Source organism: Dermochelys coriacea, chromosome 6, assembly GCF_009764565.3.
Source record: "Dermochelys coriacea isolate rDerCor1 chromosome 6, rDerCor1.pri.v4, whole genome shotgun sequence".
NCBI classification, from domain to species: Eukaryota; Metazoa; Chordata; order Testudines; family Dermochelyidae; genus Dermochelys; species Dermochelys coriacea.
The window spans coordinates 100,035,357-100,053,077 of NC_050073.1; the positions used below are offsets into that span (position 1 = coordinate 100,035,357).

The following is a 17,721-nucleotide window of genomic DNA, read 5'->3' on the forward strand; positions in this document are numbered from 1 at the left end:
CTTTTTTATAGATTGGCACTATATTTGCCCTTATCCAGTCCTCTGGAATCTCTATATTCCATGACTTCTTGAAGATAATCACTAATAGCTCAGATATCTCCTCAGTCAGCATCTTGAGTATTCTAGGATGTATTTTGTCAGGCCCTGGTGACTTGAAGACATCTAACTTGTCTAAGTAATTTTTAACTTTTCCCCCTAAATTAGTCTCCGATCTTACCTCATTTTCACTGGCATTCACTATGTTAGATGTCCAATCGCTACTAACCTCTTTGGTAAAAACCAAACCAAAATAGTCATTTAGCACTTCTGCCATTTCCACATTTTCTGTTGTTGTTTTCCCCCCTCCATTGAGTATCATATTTGAGAAAGTCAGTGTAGCGTTTGAGGCAACTGGGACTCTAGCTATAGCTAGGCAAAACTTGCTTTTCCGTAATGGATGGAGTACCTTAAATGCTGGACAAATTGGGAGGGCCTTGTGGCATGACTGGCAGAAGTAGCACCACTAGTAAAAACATTGCACTGTGTTATACTCCAAAGTGTGCTGTGTGCCAAATTGAGTGGGTAGTTGAAAGATGTGAGGGAGACCATGATAAAAATAATCAGTTTAATCAGTGCCTCCTCAAGTCTGCAGCACAGACTATTTTGTGAGCTGGGTTCTGAGTCCTCTGCAAACGATAAAGATCTTCTTCTCCTCAGTGCAGTCTCAGTAAGGGCACATCACTGGTACACATCTGCAAGCCCAAGACTCAAGTTCTTGATTTCCTTCAGCACAGCACTCACAAGAAAGCAGCTGAATACCTGGCCCTTCTAGAAGATACTGAATTAATGGTTAAAGTAGCATTTTGTTGATGTATTTGGCCACCTGAATACCTTGACTGTACAGCTGCTAGGCCAGAAGAAGAAAATCGGTGACCTTGTCAAGAAGTTACATCCAGCTTATTCTGAAAAGCTTCTATTTCTCTCTCATTTTGAGCTTTGGGAAGCTTTTGCGCTTTGCTCAACTCTGCAGCCACTGATGAGCACTGGAGGCAGATGATTTGATCAGTCATGGCATGACAAGCTTCCTTCAACAGCTGAGACAACTTCAGCATCTGATTTGGAGACTTTTTTTTTTCTTTTTTCCCCATGCCAAAGGTTGTAATTGGCTTCATAGGTGGTCATTTCTCCATACCACCTAAGGGAGACTTTGCATCTCATGCCTGTGAGGTTCTCTCCATAAAAGACATGGCCATGCTACAGCTGGAACTAGTTGACTTGCAGACCTCTGATGTGGTGAAGGGTGAATTCAAGAACACAGAAATTCAGACGCTATCTGGATATAGAAAAGTATCCAAACATCAAACTCTCCTTCCTGGTACTCCCAATGTTCGGATCAATGTATTCATGTGTGATAACTGAAGGAGGGGGAGGTGGTATCTCCCTTATAGACACCCAGCCAGCCAGTTAGCTGTAAAATCCCTCTTGGTGTGTTTTTTTTTTTTTTTTTTTTTTTTTTTTTTTTTTCCTGCTTGCTTTACCTGTAAGGGGTTAACAAGCCCACAGGTAACAGAGAAGGAGTGGGCACCTTGCCAAAAGAGCCAATGGGAAGGCAGAACTTTTTAAAATTGGGAAAGAAACTTTCCCTCTGTCTGCTGTTCTCCAGAGAAGGAGACACGGAGCAGCAATGCTATAAGCAGAAATGCTGTGTAAGGCTTGAACCAGGTATGAAAATTCATCAGATCATGCCTAGAATTACTTATTATCCCCCAAATATGTAAGTAAATTAGGAATGTTTAGCTAGATGCAATCAGGTTTATTTCTTTATTTGGCTTGTGGCTCTCCTCTGTTCTAACCCCAGATGCTTTTGTTTGCTTGTAACCTTTAAGCTGAACCCCCAAGAAAGCTATTTTGGGCACTTAATTTTTGGAATTGTTCTTTTAAAATATAGCAAAAGCCTAAGTTCCACATCTATTTTCTTCCTTTTAGTTTTTAATAAAATTTACCTTTAACGGGATTGGATTTTTGGTGTCCTAAGAGGTTTGTGCATGTTGAATTAGCTGGTAGGAACAGCTAATTTTCTTTATTTTCTTTCTCGGCTCTTCCCCGGAGGGGAGGGGTGAAAGGGCTTGAGTGTACCCCACAGGGAGGAATTCCCAAGTGCTCCTTCCTGGGCCAAAAGGGGTTTTTTGCATTTGGGTGGTGGTAGCATTTACCAAGCCAAGGTCAGAGAAAAGCTGTAACCTTAGGAGTTTAATACAAGCCTGGAGTGGCAAGTATTAATTTTTAATATCCTTGCGGGCCCCCACCTTCTGTACTCAAAGTGACAGAGCGGGAATTCAGCCTTGACAACATGCAAATCCCAATTTGCAATTATGAAAGTCATGTAGAACGATGCTCAAACATGCTGACGAACAAGACTCTGGAGAGCTGCCTTTGTATAGCGGTCACTTCACTGAAGCCAGACTCTAACAAGCTAGCACAGAGCAAAAAGTGCCACTTTGCTTACTAGTAACGAGGTAAATAATATTACAGACAAGGACTTTCTCTCTATTAGCTGCCACTCCTCTAGTAAATTAGCTGGAAGAATTAAGCTTGTATTTAATATATTAAATGGCAGAGAACTCTTTATTCAGTCACAAAATTCAGCAAAACAAAGTTTGAAAAAGTCAAACAAAAATGATGTGGTGAGGAGGGTTTAATGATGCAGCAGTAAGGAAGAGCATAGAATGAAAGTACTGAACATTTCCACTTCAGCAGGGTACAAAACTTCAACACCCCAAGGTAGTCAGTGACTGAACAAAATTTCAGTGTGAAACTGCAGCTAAAAATATCACTTCCCTCTGTCCAAATACCTAGTTATCTGAGGGTATCTGATATCCTGCAGGCCATTTAGATAAATGGACTTCACCTGTGTTTTAATTCAGAAACTTTTCATGTACATTTAAACACATTGGAGCTAGACTGATACATTTCAACCCACAGTGGTAAACTTTTTTTTTAATCAGGTGTTTAATCAGATGCTTATGCAACATAAAGTGATCAGTAATTGACATGCTTTAATTAAAAAGCAAACATCTGAAGAGCCCTTTGACCCCAGGAAGTGCCCTTTGGCCAACCAAGATTTAGACATTTGCTTTAGCCAGCCCACCAGAAAATGTAGTTGAATACCACTGTACTTTCAGAAGTGTCTTTCATCTGCTCAGTTTCCATAGACAAAGGCATATCTCCTCAGCACATATTGAACTCAGAAGACATTGACAGACTGCAACCATGAGAACAGATGTTTGCTGTTTAGGCATCCCAAGTCATTCTTGTCTATGGCATGTGGCCAGTCAGCTTGAACAGAGGATATACTAGGTTGCTTTTGAGGCAGATAGGTTCAAAGTATTCTGCATGATGTGACAAACTGCTTAAAAAAAATACATATGGAAAGAAGAGTCCTACAGCTGTAGGAAACTTTGATCACGCAAATATAAAATGGATTTTTACTGTACAGATTTTAAAAAAAAGTCTGTTAATGGTATTTATATTTCTATGTTTGTTTATAAGTACTCAGTTTAGCAGACAGGAAGGACGGTCTTGTGGATCAAGAACTGAACTAGAATTCTGGATTCAACTCCTAGCTATGGTTTAGACTACTTGTGTGATCTCAAACAAATCATAAAGACTTTGTCTACATGGGAAAGTTTCTCCCCTCCCTCACAGTTTAGTTTTTTTTCAAGATGAATTGCCTTGTGTCTACACATACAAGTTCTATTTTTTAATTATCTGGCATCCTAGCCTACATTAATTAATCGGCTTTTGAAGTATATTAATCCTGTTCAGGAATTAGGGTGGGTTTTTGAGGGTGTGTGTGGGGTGGGAGATAAGGTTTGTGTGGTTGCATCTGTATTTTGAATTAACTATTTTTCTTCTAGCAGTCATCCACTGCTTCCTCACACTGCATTGCTTCACAGCTGGATCAGTCACATTAATATTGGTGAGCCTTTCAAGGTGATCAACCAGGTTTTGCACCATAATGGAGAAATCCCACTTTCTGTCTTGTATGGGGGCAAAGAATAATCCCATGGATCTCATGAATGGCTTCTGCAATCTGGAAACTCCAACTCTGCAAATCCATAAATTATCTACTGTGCATTGCCAAACTTTATGACATGGCCCAGCAACACCCGCTCAAAAACAGTACAGATATCCATGACAGCTGCCCTGTCAGATCTACCAACATCAAAATGCCACTGGGGGGTGGTGAATTTCCAGATGGCATGGGCCACCTGCTTTTTCATGCTTTCTCATATTGTTGTTCCACCACCACAGTTCCAGGGTGAGCTCTGCACAGATCTCCAGGAAAGGTTCCTTTTGCCTCCTGAAGTTCTGCTGCAACTGCTAATTATCCCAGATCTGCCTCACTATCCTGTCCCACCAGTCGGTGCTCGTTGGCCAATCCCAGAAGCATTTCACTCAGTGAAGCAACTCCAGGAAAACATCCTGTAGAAGTGACTGCTTGATTTCCTTCTCCTTCTCCTCTCCCTGTATCACTGTGGCATTGCTGTGCCTGTCTCCTAAGAGACGCCTGTCCAAAGCCAACCAGCTGCATGACCACCAATCCATGTGGAGCATCCTGTTCATATTAATGGCTATCAGGATTGTGGCACCCAGCAGTGTTTCCTCTTTGCTAGCTAAGAGCAGTTTGAAAATTGGACTGGGCTTGTGAAAACTAGATGAATTATAGGATACCAGGATAGAAATCATGGGAGTTTGTTAGTTTGATCCCAAGTCCCAGAATTCCAGTAGGTGCTGGTAGGCATCCCACAATGCACCTCAAAAAATTCCAGAATGCATAGAATGGTGGAACATGGTGCCATGAGCTATCTGTCCAGAATCCTGTGTTTGTTTAAAAAAATGCAAAGCTGGCTGGATGCAGTGATTCACAAAGTAAGCATATTAAGCTGGCAGAAGCAAAGTGGTGTGCATGTGTTCTTTCAGCAGTTATTCTGCTTTCGTTATAGCAGAAAAACACGTTCTGAAAACCATTCCTTTCTCTAAAAGAAAAGGAGTACTTGTGGCACCTTAGAGACTAACAAATTTATTAGAGCATAAGCTTTCGTGAGCTACAGCTCACTTCATCGGATGCATTTGGTGGAAAAAACAGAGGAGAGATTTATATACACACACACAGAGAACATGAAACAATGGGTTTATCATACACACTGTAAGGAGAGTGATCACTTAAGATAAGCCATCACCAACAGCGGGGGGGGGAAGGAGGAAAACCTTTCATGGTGACAAGCAGGTAGGCTAATTCCAGCAGTTCTGATATTCTTGTTAACTGCTGGAATTAGCCTACCTGCTTGTCACCATGAAAGGTTTTCCTCCTTCCCCCCCCTGCTGTTGGTGATGGCTTATCTTGGGTGATCACTTTCCTTACAGTGTGTGTGATGGACCCATTGTTTCATGTTCTCTGTGTGTGTGTATATAAATCTCTCCTCTGTTTTTTCCACCAAATGCATCCGATGAAGTGAGCTGTAGCTCACGAAAGCTTATGCTCTAATAAATTTGTTAGTCTCTAAGGTGCCACAAGTACTCCTTTTCTTTTTGCGAATACAGACTAACACGGCTGCTACTCTGAAACCATTCCTTTCTCTGTACTGTACCTAAGTACCCCATCTGTAAAGAGGCATATTAGTGCTTCCAGTCTCTCGCCCCTTGTCTACTTAGACTTTTAAGCTCTGTGGGGCAGGAACTATCTCTTGTGTGTATAGCATGCCTAGCACAGTGGGGCCCTGATCTTGGTCAGAGCATCCAGGTGTACTGTAATACAAATAAATGGGATTGTCACAAGAAATCATTATAGTAAATTAAAACTATTTTTCAAAGTAAATGTTGGAAGTCAAACATCACCCCAAATGTATGATGGATGCTTACTATTTCTGAAGTACATAATTGAAAGATTTTGGTGAAGAATTAGTTTTAAAAGTATGGTTTACTTTGAAAGGTGACATTGTAAAATGGCACCATCTTACTCCACAGATATGTTTAGTGAATTCATAGTCACTAAAGTCAATAAAATAAACGTATACTGTTTTCTACTGCTTTTAGTCCAGCAGAGCCCACACAGCTATGAGAACTATATTAATTCTGTCCCTTCTCATGCATCAGCTATGGAATTGTTTACTAAATTCCAATCAGTCCTACCTGGATAAACCCATTGAATGCATAGGGATCATAATCTCAAAACAATGGGGTTTCCCACAAGTGTAACTGAGGACTTATTTTGGTCACCAGAATCTGTATTACAGCTGATGATGTGTGAGAAGAAAAGAACAGAGGGACCAATCCTGCAATTTGCATCTCAAAGGTGGACTCCTGCACCAATGTAGAACCTCATTAACTTCAGTTTTGCACAATCAGGGCAATTCTCTCTGTCAGAGTTCAGATTGGGTTTGCAGGGCTGGCAGTTAGAGGGGGAAAAAAAATCTTGTAAACTGAACAAATTCGTTACGGAGTCAGTAACAGAAAAATACGGAGCCCTAAGAAGCTGTTTTAACACAGCGACTTTTAAGTAGAACCAAATGAGGAAAGATTCTGCTATAGTGATTAGAGGCATGGGAAGGGACTTGCTTTGACAGATTTGAGGTAATATCTTTCCTGGGTATCTGGCTGGTGAATCTTGCCCATATGCTCAGGGTTCAGCTGATTGCCATATTTGGGGTCGGGAAGGAATATTCTTCCAGGGCAGATTGGAAGAGGCCCTGAGGGTTTTTCGCCTTCCTCTATAGCATGGGGCACGGGTCACTTGCTGGAGGATTCTCTGCACCTTGAAGTCTTTAAGCCATGATTTGAGGACTTCAATAGCTCAGACATAGGTGAGAGGTTTATTGCAGGAGTGGGTGGGTGAGATTCTGTGGCCTGCATTGTGCAGGAGGTCAGACTAGATGATCATAATGGTCCCTTCTGACCTTAATATCTATGAATATTTTATATATTGTGGAATTTTAGAAATACTTGCCTTCCACTCCTCAGAATCTGTAAAAAGAAAAGGAGGACTTGTGGAACCTTAGAGACTAACAAATTTATTTGAGCATAAACTTTCGTGAGCTACAGCTCACTTCATCAGATGCATTCAGTGGAAAATACAGTGGGGAGATTTATATACACTGAGAACATGAAACAATGGGTGTTACCATACACACTGTAAGAAGAGTGATCAGGTAAGGTGATCAGCAGGAGAGCGGGGGGAATGGGACCTTTTGTAGTGATAATCAAGGTGGGCCATTTCCAGCAGTTGACAAGTCACTTGATTACAGACCTAAAAGTGGCAATTCTTCAACATAAAAACTTCAGAAACAGACACCAAGGAGAGACTGCTGAATTGGAATTAATTTGCAAACTGGATACAATTAACTTAGGCTTGAATAAAGACTGGGAGTGGATGGGTCATTACACAAAGTAAAAGCTATTTCCCCATGTTTATCGCCTCCCCCTCCCCCCCGCTGTTCCTCAGACGTTCTTGTCAACTGCTGGAAATGGCCCGCCTTGATTATCACTACAAAAGGCTTTCTCCCCCTCCCCCCGCTCTCTTGCTGGTAATAGCTCACCTTACCTGATCACTCTCCTTATCGTGTGTATGGTAACACCCATTGTTTCATGTTCTCTGTGTATATAAATCTTCCCATTGTATTTTCCACTGAATGCATCCGATGAAGTGAGCTGTAGCTCACGAAAGCTTATGCTCAAATAAATTTGTTAGTCTCTAAGGTGCCACAAGTCCTCCTTTTCTTTTTGTGGATACAGACTAACAAGGCTGCTACTCTGAAACCTGTCAGAATCTGTGTAGGTCTACAAGGGAGTGTGGAATTTCTGCTATGTATATGTATGTGTATATATAATATGGCTAGTACTCTCCTAAGATTATGCTTAAATATCAGAGACAGGGATTGCAATTATATAGCTGCTGCACAGAGGGGCAAGGGGAAGTGGGGTTCTGAGTCCAGTCCACTCTTGCACACATCTGGAGCAGATGGTAAAAACTGGCCATTTCATCCAGATGAAAAACACTATGTACATGTAAGATTAATAGCATTTGTTAGCTGTATGCTGCTTAATTTTTAAAATTCCTTTATTTTAAACCCATTGATGCATTGAGTTAAAGGGTCTGCTGGTCAGAGCAGTTGCTCATAAAAGCCAAGAACAGTAAGTAGTTAATGAGTAGCTGCTGTGCATGCTGGACCACGGCTGGCATTTCCTTGTGTCAAGATTAGGGGACAGGGAAGAAAAAGTGTTGTTTTTGTTTTGTTTTTTTAAAGAAATATTCACTGTCTTTATCATAGCCTATGCACCCTATGCACCAGCAGGGAGAAGACAGCAGCCATAAATCTTTTAGCATCAGTAACTATTGCTATGGTAATACATTAAAAGGGAGTAGTAAACAGCAGTTTATTACACTCATTGCTTTAGTCAGTGAAAGACACAAATGTTACTGAGATAAATGGTGTTGTGGTTGGAGTTCCTCGGTTCTGTTTGTATATCCACTTGCTATTTGAATTTGGACAAGCCACTAACCTCAGTGCCTTAATCTTATCCATCTAAAAAATTGAGTTACTTTTGTACCCATAACACCTGTTGTGTAAGATTTCATTTGTGTTGGCAAAACACTTGGAGATCATTAGATAGGCGGTGCTGTAGAGGCAATCCATGGGCAGTCTGGTCTCGGATAGGAGGTGAGGGGCTGGAGCATGCTCATTTCAGATGGAATCTTCAGAGAACTTTGCTGCCAAATTCCTACAAGTGTCTACTTAGGATGTGCAAACTGCAACTTTTCAGAGGTTTACAACTTAGCCAGATTTGGACACTTTTTTCACAGGGCAGCAAAAGACATCCCTGACACCAAGGTGACCTACCTTAAAATTTCAAGTCCCCTTCTCCAAAGCATGGAATTTTACAGCATTTTAAATGAAATGGTTGTAAGAATTATTTTAACACGGGCAAAACAATGTATTTTTCCCTAATCTCGTTCTCAGAAATCGCTACTTCATTTTAGCAGCCTGAGGCAGACAGTTAGCATGGAAAATTTCAATCCGAACAATTTAAATTTGGCAAAGTAATCAACTGAAAACAGGGTATTATAATAAAATGTCAGGTTTCAGAGTAGCAGCCATGTTAGTCTGTATTCACAAAAAGAAAAGGAGTACTTGTGATTCGATGAAATGAGCTGTAGCTCACGAAAGCTTATGCTCAAATAAATTTGTTGGTCTCTAAGGTGCCACAGGTACTCCTTTTCTTTTTATAATAAAATGTGTTGGGCAACATTAACTATAGGCGATACTACCAACAGCATGCATGCATGTACGTACGTGTGTGTGTGTGTGTGTGTGTGTGTGTGTGTGTGTGTGTGTGTGTGTGTGTGTGTATGTATGTAAATAAAATTTATTTATTTTAGTGTCTTGATCATTCATCGTAACTTGGTCCAGCATAATAATTCTTAGAGCAAAATGGGTGCAAGTATTGTACATCCTTAAAGTTTCTGCATGTACTTTCTCTGCTAGGGAAATTCCCAGTTAGCGAGATCTGCTGGGTTGACAGCCTGTTTTGCATCAGTGGAACAACTCAGAGGGGATATAGCCAACCCAAGAATTGGGCCTTAAGAATCCAAGATGCTTTTATCAGCCTTGTCTCCAAATGACCTTAGCCAAAATGAATGACTTTGTTCAGCCAAAGGTTGAGTCCACCAGAAGAGGACTTTGCCTGGCAGCCAGCCAGTCAGTAGGTTAACGTGATCTTGTGCTCCCAATACAGTTGTGTTGCGGAGGAGACAAATAGCTTCTCTTCAGCTAAATTCAGAGGTTGTAGGCGACGCTATATTTTAAGAAAAAAATTACTCAAATCCTCATGCCTTTAAATTGTCATGTTGTTGATTTTCTTGTTGAGCATGATGCTTTGCTAATGGTTGAATAGGCAAAAACATCCACACTCATTAAGGAACTTTTATATGCAGAGTTTTTTCATCAACAGTGCCAACTGATCAGTAATTGATGTGCTTAGTTTGAAATACCAACTCTCTTGTCCATCTTGCTAGTAACGCCACATGTTATGTGTTTGTTTTCGTGGAGAAGTTATTGTGCAAGCTGCTGCCATCTTTGTTTTCTGTGAAAAAACGTAAGTCTTTAATTCAGCAATTCTTAGGTTGAATTATTCAGACAGTAGAACCTCAGAATTATGAAATGAATGGTCAACCACACACCTCAATTGAAACCAGAAGTATGCAATCAGGCAGCAGCAGAGACCAGAAATAAATTTTTTTAAAAAGGTATGGTACTGTGTTAAATGTAAACTACTAAAACAAAATTTTTAAAAAAATTTGCCAAGGTAAGGAAACTGTTTCTATGTTTTTCATTTAAATTAAGATGGTTAAAAGCAGCATTTTTCTTCTGCAGAGGAAAGTTTCAAAGCTGTATATATTAATGTTCAGTTGTAAACTTTTGAAGAACAACAGTAATGTTTTGTTCAGGGTTACAAACGTTTCAGAGTTACGAACAACCTTCATTCCCGAGGTGTTCATAACTCTGAGGTTCTACTGTACAAATAATTCCACTGAAGTGCTATTCAATATGACTGAGGTTTGCAGAAAGGAAGGATGTTTTCTTTGGCTCAAGCACTGGACTAGGACTTTGCAGTTCTGGGTTTAATCCTCGCTTTGTTACAGACTTCCTGAGTGACCTTGAGCAAGTCACTTAATCTCTGTGCCTCAATTGCCTGCATAAAATAAGCATGATATACCTCCTCCCCTTCATCTTTTCTTTGTCTGTTTAGACTGTAAGCTCTTCAGAGCAGGGACTTTCTCCTGCTATGTGTATCAACAGCGCAATGGAGTCTTGATCTCAATTCTTAGGTGCTTTGGTAATGCACTTAATAACAGTAAGAAGAATCAGACCTTTAATGAGCTGCTGCAAGTCCATTCCTTTTTGTTTTCTAAATCCTTGCCTCTTTGCTATCATTAGAAGAGGTATAACAGATGGGCTGTCAGGTGCATTTGTATTTTAATCTCCCTCTGAAGAGACTATACGAGGCCTTGAAGTATTCTATTACGCAGATGACGGCAAATGAGGTGTGAACCCACTAATCCAAATATACACTTCACACTGCCCTTTGCATTTTTTTTCCCAGGAGGCATTGATTAAGTAAGGGCTTTTCTGGGATTTTAAACATTGGGATTTTTACTTGGCTTGCTAATGCTGTCAGGTCTAGTTTGCTGCTGAAACAGTTCATGCTTTGATACTGGACAATGCATGAATTTTAAATTGCTTGAAATGTCTAATTGAATTATCCTCAAATTACAAACCCAAACGGGAAAGGCTGTCTCTAGCTCACAGACTCATTCACTTGGACGTGTGTGCCATACTGTTGCTTTTCTTTTCACTCTCTCTTTGCTTCTGACTATGTTTGTGTTAAATGAAACTTTAAATACCGAAAGCATTTCTGAGTGAGAGGGGTGGGGGTGAAGTGACGCTGAACTACCATTTAAAGGGAAATGCACTCGCAATTCCACTCAAAGTCTTATTACCAGACACAAAGCCTAGTTTGTCATACTTATATCAGGTAATGTGAAAGCAAACCAGGCAGGTGCTTTTTACAGTTAGCCTTCTTTTCTCTAGACAGGTCACAGACAATATATTATATATATAGACATTCATAAATACCCTTTATCCAGTCCCACTAAAGGTGTGTAGGTGAAAGAAACTAATAGACCAGAAAGAAGGTGTGGCATGTATCAGTCATAACAGGACTGGTATATTCTAGCACTACTATTCATATACAGCAATAGAAGCTAAAAGTCTGACTCAGTTTCCATTTTAAATTGCTAATGGAGGGGGAAATGAATCCTAGATATGAGTATGACCCTGTCCCCCCTGCACACTGGCTGCACTGATGGGAGTTCTCACTAGAAACTTTTGCCACAATAAAAATGTCAGTCAGGGGTAACATACATATGCTATATTTGTATATTGGCAAAAGCCCTACTATAAACATCTATACCAACAAAATGCTTTTGCTGAGAGAGCTTATTTCAGACAGAGAACTAGTATAAGCTTTACATCCAAAGCACATTTGTGTTGTCAGAAGCTGCGTCTACACTAGGAGGTTTGCTGGCATAGCTATACCAGCAAACCTTTTCTAGTGTAGACTAGAACTAAGATGCATTTCGCTCCAGTGCTACACTTTTCACACTGCCTCCCTCCCACATCTTTGTGTGTTGCTGGCCCTCTCCCCTGTTACACAACTTTTGGCTCCCACGAGCCATAATTTAGCTCTTCTCTTAATAAGTTCCTGCTGCAGTTATGTGGTATATGAATCAGTCAACAATAAAAGGCTGAGGAGTAAATACTCTGGCACCTTCCCTCCTGAGACTGAGATGAGGTCTACACTACACAGTTTTGTTGACAAAAGGCAGCTTTCATTGACAAAACAGTGGGGGTGTACATTGCCCAGAGTCATAGTCCTTTGTAGGGGGAGGTGATTAATGGTCCTGCATGCTTGCATCACTGCAACTCCCATGGTGGATTTCCCAACTCCAAACTGGTTGGTGACCAGAGCTGACTCCAGCATTTTTGCTGCCCCACACGGCAAAAAAAAAACAAAACAAAAAACCTTCCCACCGAACACGCATTGCTGCCGGCAACTGAAGAAGAGTCGCGTCCCCGCTGCCGAATTGCCGCCAAGCACGAAACATGCTGTGATGGAGCTGCTGCCGAATTCCTGCCGCCGCCGAGGGCAGATTGCTGCCCCAGAGCCTGACATCCTGCCGCCCCATTACATTTGCCGCCCCAGGCACCTGCTTTGCTCACTGGTGCCTGGAGCCGGCCCTGTTGGTGACTGATCAGTAGAAGTCTGGAGTTGCCAGCTTCCACACAATGATTGCCACACGCTTCTCCACCATGAGGGCAGCTCTCATTCTGGTGTCCTTACGCAGCAGGGCAGGGATGAGCTCCGCATACGGTTTCAGGAAGGTGCCTTGCAAATCTGAAAGTTCTGCAGCCACTGCTCATCGTTCCATACCTGCATCACAATGTGAACTACCACTCAGTGCTTGTTTCCCAAGCCCAGTAGTGACGGTCCACCATATGCAGCTGCTCCGTGAATGCTAACAGCAATCTTGAATTGTTTCTTTTCATGGTGCACAGCAGGGCAGACACCACGGAGCCACTATCAGATTCACAACTCATGAAATGCTGCAGGATCAGCTGTGTGTTGTTCATAACGCTCATCAAGAGACTTCAGACAGAGATGGTGAGTGCACAGTTTACAGGGGATGTTGAAAAGCAGTGTGAAATGTAGTCAGAAGCCCATGGAATGATGAGATGGAGAACACTGCATTATTGGCTGCTGAGCCCGCCCCTTGGAGGCACTGCGATCCATTCCCATAATGCACAGCGGCAGATGGTGGTGAGTTGCACAGTGGGATAACTACACAACGGTGGACATGCACCACCATCACAAGGAGTGTTGTGTGGACATGCAAAAACAATTTTAATTGCAGTGGTGGATGATCATCGACATAAATTAAGTCGACTTATCTTTGTAGTGTAGTCATAGCCTGAGTATGGTACCAGCACAAAGTTCTCAGCCTCCACGTAAAGACTTATTTGTTTTCATATGATGGCAGGGCAGTGTCACAAAACCAGACTGATATTACATTAGCAAGAATGAGAGCATGAGTCTGACTTGTTTCATAGTAGCAGCCGTGTTAGTCTGTATTCGCAAAAAGAAAAGGAGTACTTGTGGCACCTTAGAGACTAACAAATTTATTAGAGCATAAGCTTTCGTGGGCTACAGCCCACTTCATCAGATGCATAGAATGAACTCGTACAGATACAGCTCTGTATGTATATAGAGAAGATGGAACATATAGTACGAACATATAGTCCATTAAAATACTGGGGTCCTCAGCAGAATTTGTCTCCAAATGAAACCACTGAAATGCACTTGATCATGATTATGCAGAGAACCAAAATCACATAATACACTGCAACACCATTCATTATAACTCTCTCTTTCTCTCTCTGTCTCTGAACAACATTAAAACCCAGTAACCTAGTTACTCCATTGGTATCACACAGAAAGCTTGGTTCCCAGTGACAGGCCTATAGAGACGAGGCACACCACAAGTCTTTCTGGAGATATTTTGACTTGCCATTTCCTTTATTATTTATGAATGCTTTCAATTGTGTTCAGAAACTTTGTTTATACTTTGTTACAAGTATTGAGTCAAATTCTCCTAGAAGGAAAACAAATTGAGCAACTTAGTATCTTACATGCTGTACTAATCTAAGCATATTTATACTATATATTGTCTTATTCTAGTCTACTAGGAATTTTATTAGAAGACTGAAATTTTCACTCCTTTGATTAAATGATCATTTTGCTCGCACATTTGACCAAATCATTAAAATGTCTAGGAATTGATCAACTGAGTGACAATCATGGATTGACTTTTTTTTACTAACTTGGGCAAACTAAGACTAATGCATTTTTGAATTTTAAGTTACACAATAACTTATAAATCTTTTGTAGTTTTGCTATAACTATGGCTTACCTTTTTAGTGACTGTTCTCTGGAATCCCCACCTGTTCATAGCAGGGGCTCCTCTTCAATACTACAGCATCAATGTTTCTTCTTCACGCAAAGTGGGAGGTGCTGGCAATGTATCAGATATCTTTTCTTTGCCTCTGGAAGCTGCAGTGCGGCTTTCCTGTGGTCACATCTTTATCCCCTTGGACTGCAAAGGCTTCTGACACGGATGTGTATCTTCTTCACAATATTGGTCACTTTCTTTCTCACCTGAGCAGAGGAGGAGGGGGAAGTGCCAGTCCTTCAATTTGCTTTCAGTGCAGTGTTTCACATTTCACAATCCCCAGGTTTTTATACCAGAAAAAACATTTTCCATATTATTGACAAATTTAAATACGCTAGCAGCATGTAAGATACTAAGTTTGGGAGTGTCAAGGACAGTATCTTAGTGAAAACTAGAAATGAACATACTAGTTCACACGGGATTTCTATTTTATGCTCTTATTGTCAGTTGCTCAATTTGTTTTCCTTTTTTTTCTTCTCCTGTTTTCAGTCAAGCTTAATTCTGCATTTCCTGACTTCAATTTGTCCAGTTTCCTCAGATCGGATTGTAACTTTAGCCCTTTCATCACCCTTGAATTTTAATAAAAAAAAAAAATCTGGGAAGGAGAAGAAATCAAGTAGATTGCAACAGCAAAATAAAGAAAGCTAGAACAGCTCGATAGAGCAGGGGGAGTGTTGTAGGATGATAGGACACAAGGCAAAATGGCATGGAGAGATAGTTGGAGAGAGGAGGTACATGCGTTTAGGTGACATGCAAGGAGAAACCAGAAAGGTGGGTGTCCAGGAAACTTGCAAAGAGACAAGCCATGATAAGACAGTTCATGCAGTTTTATGCCTGGAATATTCATTTTTAATAGATTTGGGGCAGAATCTCCTCCCCATTGAAGTCAATGGGAATTTTGCCTTTAATTTCATGAGGACTGGGATTTCACCTCATCTCTACAAGTGGTTTAACACTCTTTGGATGATGTCCTGGCCCTATTGAAGTAAATAGCAAAACTCCCATTGACTTCAACATACATTCCTTTGTTTACGATAGGCCTGTTTAACAACTTTTGTGAACATGTGCTAATAACATCATAGAATCATACAAGTGTAGGACTGGAAGGGACCTCGAGAGGTCAGCTAGTCCAGTCCCTAGCACTCATGGCAATACTATGTAATAACTAGATCATCCCCTGCAAAGTACTTCACTTAGGAAGGAACAATCAACTGCACACAGAGGCACTGACTTTCTTAGTTCCCAGGGGGTGCTCGACAGACACATTGACAGGTGTTTATCTTAAGCTGTTCTTAAAAACCTCCAATGATGGAGATTCCACACACTCCCTAGACAATTTGTTCCAGTGCTTAACTCCCTAATAGGACATTTTTCCTAATGTCCAACCTAAACCGCCCTTGCTGCAATTTAAGCCCATTGCTTCTTGTCCTATCCTCAGAGGTTAAGGAGAGCAATTTTTCTCCTTCCTTGTAACAACCTTTTATGTACTTGAACTGTTTTCATGTCTCCCTCAGTCTTCTCTTCTCCTGAGTAAGCAAACCCAATTTTTTAAATCTTTCCTCATAGGTCATGTTTTCCTGACCTCTAGTAATTTTTGTTGCTCTTCTCTGGACTTTCTCCAATTTGTCCACATCTTTCCTGAAATGTGGACACAATACTCCAGTTGAGGCCTAAGCAGTGCAGAATAAAGTGGAAGAATTATTTGTCTTGCTTACAACACTTCTGTTAATACATCCCACAATGATGTTTGCTCATTTTTTTTTTTGCAAGTGTTACACTGTTGACTCATGTTTAGCTTGTGATGCACTATAACCCTCCCTTTCTACAGTACTCCTTCCTATGCAATCATTTCCCATTTTGTATGTGTGCCATAGGCACGCATCAGCAGCCCGCCAAATCATTTCCTCCCCCTTTTCCCAGCGTCTCCCGCCTGCTGCTGATCAGCTGTTCAGCAGCGTGCAGGAGGTACTGGGAGGGAGGGAGAGGAGCAGGGGCAGGAAGAGGCAGGAGGAGGGGACAGAACAGGGTGGGAAGAGGTGGGGTGGGGGCAAGGGCTTGGGGGAAGGGGTGGAGTGTGGGGTCGAGCATCCCCTGGGAACTAAGAAAGTCAGCGCCTCTGTGTACAGTTGATTGTTCCTTCCTAAGTGGAGTACTTTGCATTTGTCCTTATTGAATTTCATCCTAGTTATTTCAGACAGTTCCTTGCAGGACCATGCTCAATATACCCTTCCAGCTTGACTGTGAACCACCGATGACTCCTCTCTTGAAACGGTTTTCCAACCAGTTATGCCCCCAGCTATAGTAGCTCTATCTAGGACAGTTACATTTCCCTAGTTTGTTTATGAAAAGGTCATGCAAGTCGGTATCAAAAGCCTTTATACTAACTTTATACTAAAGTCAAGCTATACCACATCTACCGCTTCCCCCCATCCACAAGGCTTGTTACCCTAGCAAAGACAATTATTTGGTTCGTTTGACACAATTTGTTCTTGACAAATATATGCTGTTACTTATCACCTTATTATCTTCCAGGTGTTGGCAAATTGATTGGTTGATTATTTGCTCCATTAGCTTTCTGGACACTGAAAGTAAGCTGACTGGTCTGTGATTCCCTCAGTTGTCCTTATTCCCCTTTTTGTAAATTGGCACTATATTTGCCCCCTTCCAAGTCCTCTGGAATATCTCCTGTCTTCCATGAATTTTTGAAGATAATATCTAATGGCTCAGATATCTCCACAGTCAGTTCCTTGAATATTCTAGGATGCATTTCAACGGGCCCTGATGACTTGAAGTCATCTAACTTGTCTAAGTAATTTTTAACTTATTTCCCTATTCTTTCCCATCATACAGAGGGGAATTTAGAACTTCACATATAAAGTTGCTACATACATTTCACCATGATATTATTGATCAGTGAGTTATTAGTTGTCAAATGCTACTGCACAAAGCATATTTTGTACAAAGATTACTGCAGTGTAGGGTGCAAATAGTGGTGCTTTGTCGCAACTGTATAGTAGGATATGATTTATTGCTAAACTTACTAAATTGCAATCAAGAATTTTGCATCAATATTGGATTTTTTTCAATTCAGAAAGTTCTTTAATTAAACTGGAGTA

At 41.0% G+C, this 17,721-nt stretch overlaps 1 long non-coding RNA gene across 1 annotated transcript in view; it reads left to right on the forward strand.

The window, feature by feature from the left end:
* The first annotated feature begins 440 nt into the window (after positions 1-440).
* Positions 441-17,721, forward strand: part of LOC122460870 — a 29,246-nt gene continuing 11,965 nt past the window's right edge. The window contains exon 1 of the long non-coding RNA XR_006282453.1: positions 441-1,701. This is a non-coding gene — a long non-coding RNA (uncharacterized LOC122460870). The remainder of the gene's footprint in view (positions 1,702-17,721) is intronic.